This window comes from Strix uralensis, chromosome 6 (assembly GCF_047716275.1).
Source record: "Strix uralensis isolate ZFMK-TIS-50842 chromosome 6, bStrUra1, whole genome shotgun sequence".
Taxonomy (NCBI): domain Eukaryota; kingdom Metazoa; phylum Chordata; class Aves; order Strigiformes; family Strigidae; genus Strix; species Strix uralensis.
Window position 1 is genome coordinate 13,682,417 of NC_133977.1, and position 6,306 is coordinate 13,688,722.

Sequence of the window (6,306 nt, forward strand, 5' to 3'; positions counted from 1 at the left end):
TGACAGTAGGGAGGGTGCCGGGGTGCCGCCGGAGAAGGGGCGGGCAGCGCTGCCCACGGCGCTGGCCTCAGGAGAAGCGGCTGCCGGGTGTCGGGCGAGCAGGACGGGGCTCGGAAGGGGACTGAGCCATTTGCGGTGCCCGGGCGTGTGAGCTGGCTGGGGTGCAGCCGACTCCACTCCCTCCGAAGTGTTGTCCCCATGGTGACGGATATCTTGTCACGCCATCTGCGTTTATCTGTGTAAATGTAGTGGTGCCCTCCCTCCGTGGTTTTCAGGCTAGCTCATAAGGGGCAGTGTCTTCTAGTGGCCTTCACGCAAGAGTAAGAAGCTATTCTGTGTACGAAGGGACAAGCGCTTCAACGCTTCTCTGTTATCTCCGGGCTAGAGAATTAATGTCATTCTTCCATTATCTGGCTACAAGCTGTCTTTTTCCCATTTGAGACACCAAAAGATGATGATGCTTCCAGTATACGGTGTGGACAGTCAAAAGACAACCATCAAACGTCTTACTGTTTCCTGAAAACTTGCTTCTCACAGATACTGGTCTCTTCTTGACAGCTGGTGCCACTGGAATTTGGATGCTCTGCTATGTTTGCCAAATTGCTTGACCTTTGTTTCATCTTACCAGGGTAACTGGCCCAGTACCAACAGATGAGTTGCTAGGTATCAGAATAAAGCATATAAATGTGTACTTGCCACAAGATGGAGGCATAACTGGATGACAACACTTCAGGCAGATCCATATTTTAGTAAAGGCTTGAAAGAGGGCATGGAAGCTATGTTTCCAAAATCAGCAGATGACACCAAACTGGCCAAAACAGCTAGCAGGTAGAAGGAATTCAGAACCATCTTATATTGATCCATACAAGAAATAATCTAAGATCAGCAAGGTGAACTTTAATAACAAAAAGCAAAAAATACTACATACTGGAATTTGAAATCAAGTATTTAAATTCAAAATAGCTAAAATAATCAGAAAGTTATCACATGCGGATAGCAAATCAAAGTGAAATGTCTATCAGTATCAACATGCTGCTGCAAAGAAAGTAAACCTAATTCTAAGCCATTAAAAGTGGCATTGCGTATAAAACCTGGAAAGCAATCATTACGCTTTACTTGGCACAGTCAAAGCCACTGATGGAGCACATGATGATGGAGTTCATTTTAGGACTGCAGTTCAACAAAGACATGGACAAACTTGACTAGCCTAGAAGACAGCAAGGGGAATGACCAGGGGTTTATGGAACATGAGCTACGTGGAAATGTAAACAGAAATTGTTTAGTTGTTCTGCAACTGTCCTTATACAGTGTCCTCATTTCATTTGGAAAATATGAACTTTTTTTTCCCAGTGCTGTTGATGTAATATATACATATTTCAACATCACAGTCTGCAATATACGTCATAACTGAATGGGGTTGATCCTGTCCACATGCAAAGACATGGAAACTCTCCCTCAAGTGTTGTGAACGAGCTAATTTTTTCTTCTCTCAACTTTTAGTAGTGGTAAGCACAAACCTAAGTACAACACCAAGGCTGGCCACACCACTTAAGTTCAACACATTAATGCTTTTTCATCACAGTGTAATATGTAATCTTATACAGCTTATTTACTATCGTGCAGTTTTCTTGTACAACTGCTAAGTTTCTAATCTCCTCAGAAGTGTCTGCAACAAGCAAAGTTGAGTCAGCTTGAGAATTTCCAATAACATAAAATGTATAAATTATTTACAAAAAGGGATATAAATGCATGATGGTAAAACTTACATTCACTACTCACTAATCATTCCCCTTATGAAAGTTGGTAGTTCACATTACAACTTTTTGAAGATTGTCTTAAAGAAAATAAAGCCAAGGTTGTGTGTTTTCTGACCAATCAACTGATCTATACATTTGGCTGGCTTTGCATTGTATTGCTTAGCTTGCAGAAGTTTGCTGGACAGTTCTGCTTGTAATATTTTATATAACTACAGGTATTCAAATGTTCCTAAGAGTAACTGTCATTTGAAGGTGCAGAGGGTCTTCTGGTTCTTCTTTTAGTGTTATTAAACTCAGTTTTGCATTTCTAGGAAGATGCACTTGCACATACTCATAGGCTACAAGAGGAAATATTTACTGAGCTGCCCAGGGACATGTGAGAGTAAGGTCGAGGCAGACAGTAATTCCCTACTGCAAGAATTTAATGCATGTAACTATTTTAAGTAAATGTCACATGCTTGGGTTCACGATGAAGATCAATTTGCAGTAACTTTCTCTTGTTTCTTCAGCCTGACTTCCAACTTCGCAGAACAGTTGCAATACTGCATTTCCTCTGTTATTAAACAGAACTGAGCTCAGGGGTTGTGAGCCTGAGGAACGCTTTTAAGTAGTAGTTCTGAGGTATGCTATTTCCTGCAGAAGAGGGAGTGCTGTGTTGTGAGGGGAATTATGCTATGATGAAGCACTGTAAAGTGCTTGTGTCTCTTCCCCCCTGCCCTGCCAAATTCTGTATGCTGCCCCAGGTTCTTTAATTTGTGTCTGGCTGTTCAAGCCCTGAATCCTGACATATGTATACTTTTGCCTCCTGAACGGTAAGTATCTCTATTGCATAGCTTCCACAGGATATGGACAAGGTAGTAGCTTAGTGGTTTACCAGTCCTATTTTGCCTGCCTAAGTTCCCATCCCTTTCCCCCACATACACCTGTATATAGACTTCATGGAGATCCCTGTACAGATTGGAAACAGATTGGATTTAAAAGCCCAGAAGCTTTGCAGATCTGGAATCATACCTAAGTTACAGACCCATGAGGTCCTGCTTTACGTAACAGATTCAGGTCCAATTTCATGGCCAGCTTAAGCTATCACTAGCTGGCACCGTGGCTGGAAGAAATACCCAGCCACTTTGCCTGTCCTTGATTGACCCCATCTATTGTGCCAGTAGAAGTTTCTGGCGCTGGTTCACTCAAAGAAGCCATACTTCTGATTACACCCTCCTGATGATTCTTCCAAAAAGAACTTTTTATTTGTGTTCAACTTTTTTCCCCATACCCGATGCTTTAAATTGCACAATAAGCTGACGTTATGCAAAAAGCCACAAACCTGGTCTAAACTCCCAGTCCTTCAATTCACCGCAGGTCTGTGCTTAACTTCATATGCCAGGGACAGTTTATTGACTGTGCCTATTACAGATAAGGGCAAAAATTCTTAAAGAGAGGAAATACTTAACAACAGCAGCTATATTTCAGCTCCACACAATATGAGCAAGAAATATCATGAAACAAAATCTCTTCCAGTCCCATTTTTGCTTCTGATGCCAAGAAGTAGCAAGGTAGAAAGGATCCTTTTTCTCACTGAAAAGCCAATGAGTTACAAAAACACACTTTGGATGATAAACTTTTTGTTATCATTAACTGCTTTGTGTTTTGCAGCATAGTAGGTATGTGTGTAACCTGAACACAAAAGAGCCTTGCTTTGTCATTGCTGGTACAGACAGGCTGACAAACATAAATGACCTGTACTCCTACAGTAGTGTGGGGTCCCTCGGGAGAGATTGAGGGCCCTTTTGTAGGTTTTATCTCAAGAGGAAGGAGGCTTCAGGCCCACAGGAGGCCTGTGTCACCACTGGCACAGCACCCCAGGGCTGGCAGGGTGAGGGTGCTTGGATAAGGACTTTGCCAGCCCTGTGGAGAAGCAAAAGACACAGCCTTCCTCGAGCAGCAATCCTCCCCCAGCCCGTGAGAAGCTGAGGCTGGTGTCTACGTGGTTTACTGCTGGTCGTGTTCTTCCTTAGGAGTTAAATCCATACAGCCTGTGTTGTTCTGGAAGTGGGAGAGGATACGAACAGAGCAGCTGGATTTCAAAACTGGCTATAAGTGAGTATGCACTGAGGTTTCAACCTCTTTTGGATTTTCAAAAATCATATGGTCTAAAAAGTCTAAGCCTTTTCACTACAGGTTTACAGCCAAATACTTTAATTCTTGCTATGCCAGAAACACTCAGTTCACTGGTGCTAAATGAAATATAAGCAAATTCTCTTGATTTTATATTGTAACTCCTGATTAATCCACTTAAGTGTGAAACAGAAAATCTGCTCTTAATTCCTAGCTGCATCATTTGCAGATCATGTAACTAGCAACTTAATCATCACCCATGCTTGTAAATGTATGATTGTGAGAGATTTTGAAATATTTCAAAGGCAAGTATTATTCAAAACTCATTTATAAATAGGAATACAATGGCTATAGTTTTGCTTTACTCAGCATATCTTTGGCTGCCAAAGGAACATACTAAACTAGCTGCCCTACTCAGTCATCTATGGGAACAGAGCTGAATGTGCTGGGTAAAAAATAGCCTGCTTTTAAACAGGGATATGCTTGTCTCATTTAGATTGACTGTGTCTCTCTGTCCACTTAAAAGGGTCCTTAAAACTCTTAAGTGTTTTTTAAATAACATAAACCTCATAATCAGAGTTTAAACTGAGCCTTTTTTTCATGATGGTGGTATTACAAAAATAGCACTTAGGAAAAAAAAAATTCTTTGTCGTCATACAGTACAGCTCCTTCTGGTGTATTAGAAATGTCTTGCATCTCTCTGGCCTTGTTAACTTGGGCCATTCTTCCTGTCAAAGTTAGTAAATGCAAATCTCTCTTCCAACAGCAGATACCAAGCAAGGTGTAAGAACTGTAATTTTGAGCCTAACAAGGAAAAAAAAAGGCAAAAAACCTTCAAAGTGCCCTCAGACATCTGTTGTCTTGTACTTCTCAACACTTGATCCTTCAGTTATTCTAAACACTAAAAGACATCAAACTCTCTAAGAGGTTTTCCTGACCCACAGGAGCAAGCTAGAACAACAGAGGCAGAACACGCTCCCACGGCAAAACATGGAATCCAGCAAATAAGAGCAGCTGATGGCAGTAGCAAAACCCTCAGATGAAGTTAGTAATAAGGACTGGAGCCGGGGGCTGGGCGGTGGTGGTGCAGGCAGGCTAGGATTGAGGCTTTTTTGTATTTCTGGCTTTGCTGTTTGTTTTTCACCTGCATCGGAGAACATGGGTTTTTACATGTTTCTGTTTTTTATCAGGTTCAATATGAAGAACATGCTATAGGACAGCCTATCTGAAAAGCACCATACCCTGACATGATTAAAGAGCTGCTCCAATTAGTTTCAGTTATCCAAATTGGTGGTATTCTTGTTTAATAGTGATTTTGCTAATGGCAAGGACACTGAGATAATTATGAGGAGGACTTTTCTGAAGATGATGTATATGCGGACTAGCTTTAACTAAACTGCTTTAACTTAACTACTTTAACTAAAATACAATTTAACTCACATCAGATGTGAAATCCTAGTTGCATTTAATTGGTGGGAAAGGGTTTGTCATGTAGTTAGAGACATTGTTGACATTGTATGTTTACCTTCTAGTGTGATACAGCCCAGGTACTTGTTCAAGTTAAGGATGAGTAAACACTATGAAGCTAAGTATTGTGTCTCAGTTCAGGAGTTGAATAACACACCAGGAACTGAATTCTAAAAAGTTACTACTTTATGGAAATAGATTTTGCAGACTTACTTTTAAATAACTTCTGTGTAACGCATGATTTTACATGTAATATGAAATGTATCTTGAGACAAATTATGTTTAAGCAATAGTTCAATTGCAGGATAGTCGTAAAATGCGCTTTTGTTGAAGGAGGCTGTATTTGAAAGGTGAATTATGAGAAACCACGAGTAACGAGGTTTTTGTATCAATGTGTAGTAAAGCCACGCTCTGTGACTGTAGCCAGGCATATGGAGGTACTAGTAAGTTTTAATGACGTTGATTATTCTAAACTTTAGCCGGCGTCGAGCAGAGGCAGGCTAAGCACTGGATTGCTGCACAGCTGCCTGAGCCGCGCTCTGCTCAGGGAAGGGGCGGCGATGCGCGGGATAAGCCGGTGCCCCGCCCGGGGCGGGAAAGCGCTCTGCCAAGGGGCCCCCCAGGCCGCCCCCAGCACGGAGGGCTCGCGACGGCGGCGGTGGTGGCGGCTGCTGCTGTTGCCGCCGCCCCCCGCTCCGTGAGGCGCCCCCCGCGCGCACAAGCCCAATTATAGCCGCGCGCGGGGCTCGCGCGCCGCCGGGCCAATCAGGCGAAGGGCCTCTCCCCCCGCCCTGCGCGAGCCCGAGCTGTCTCGTGACTGGGCGCGCCCCCCCCTCGGGCTCCGCCAGCGCCGGCCGGAGGCGGGGCTGGCCCGCGGCGTGTAACGCCGGCCCCCGCGCGGCGATAGGGCGGTTGGGGCGCGCGGCGGGGGCGCGGCTCTCCGCCGGCGGTCGTTAGGCAGCGCGCGGGG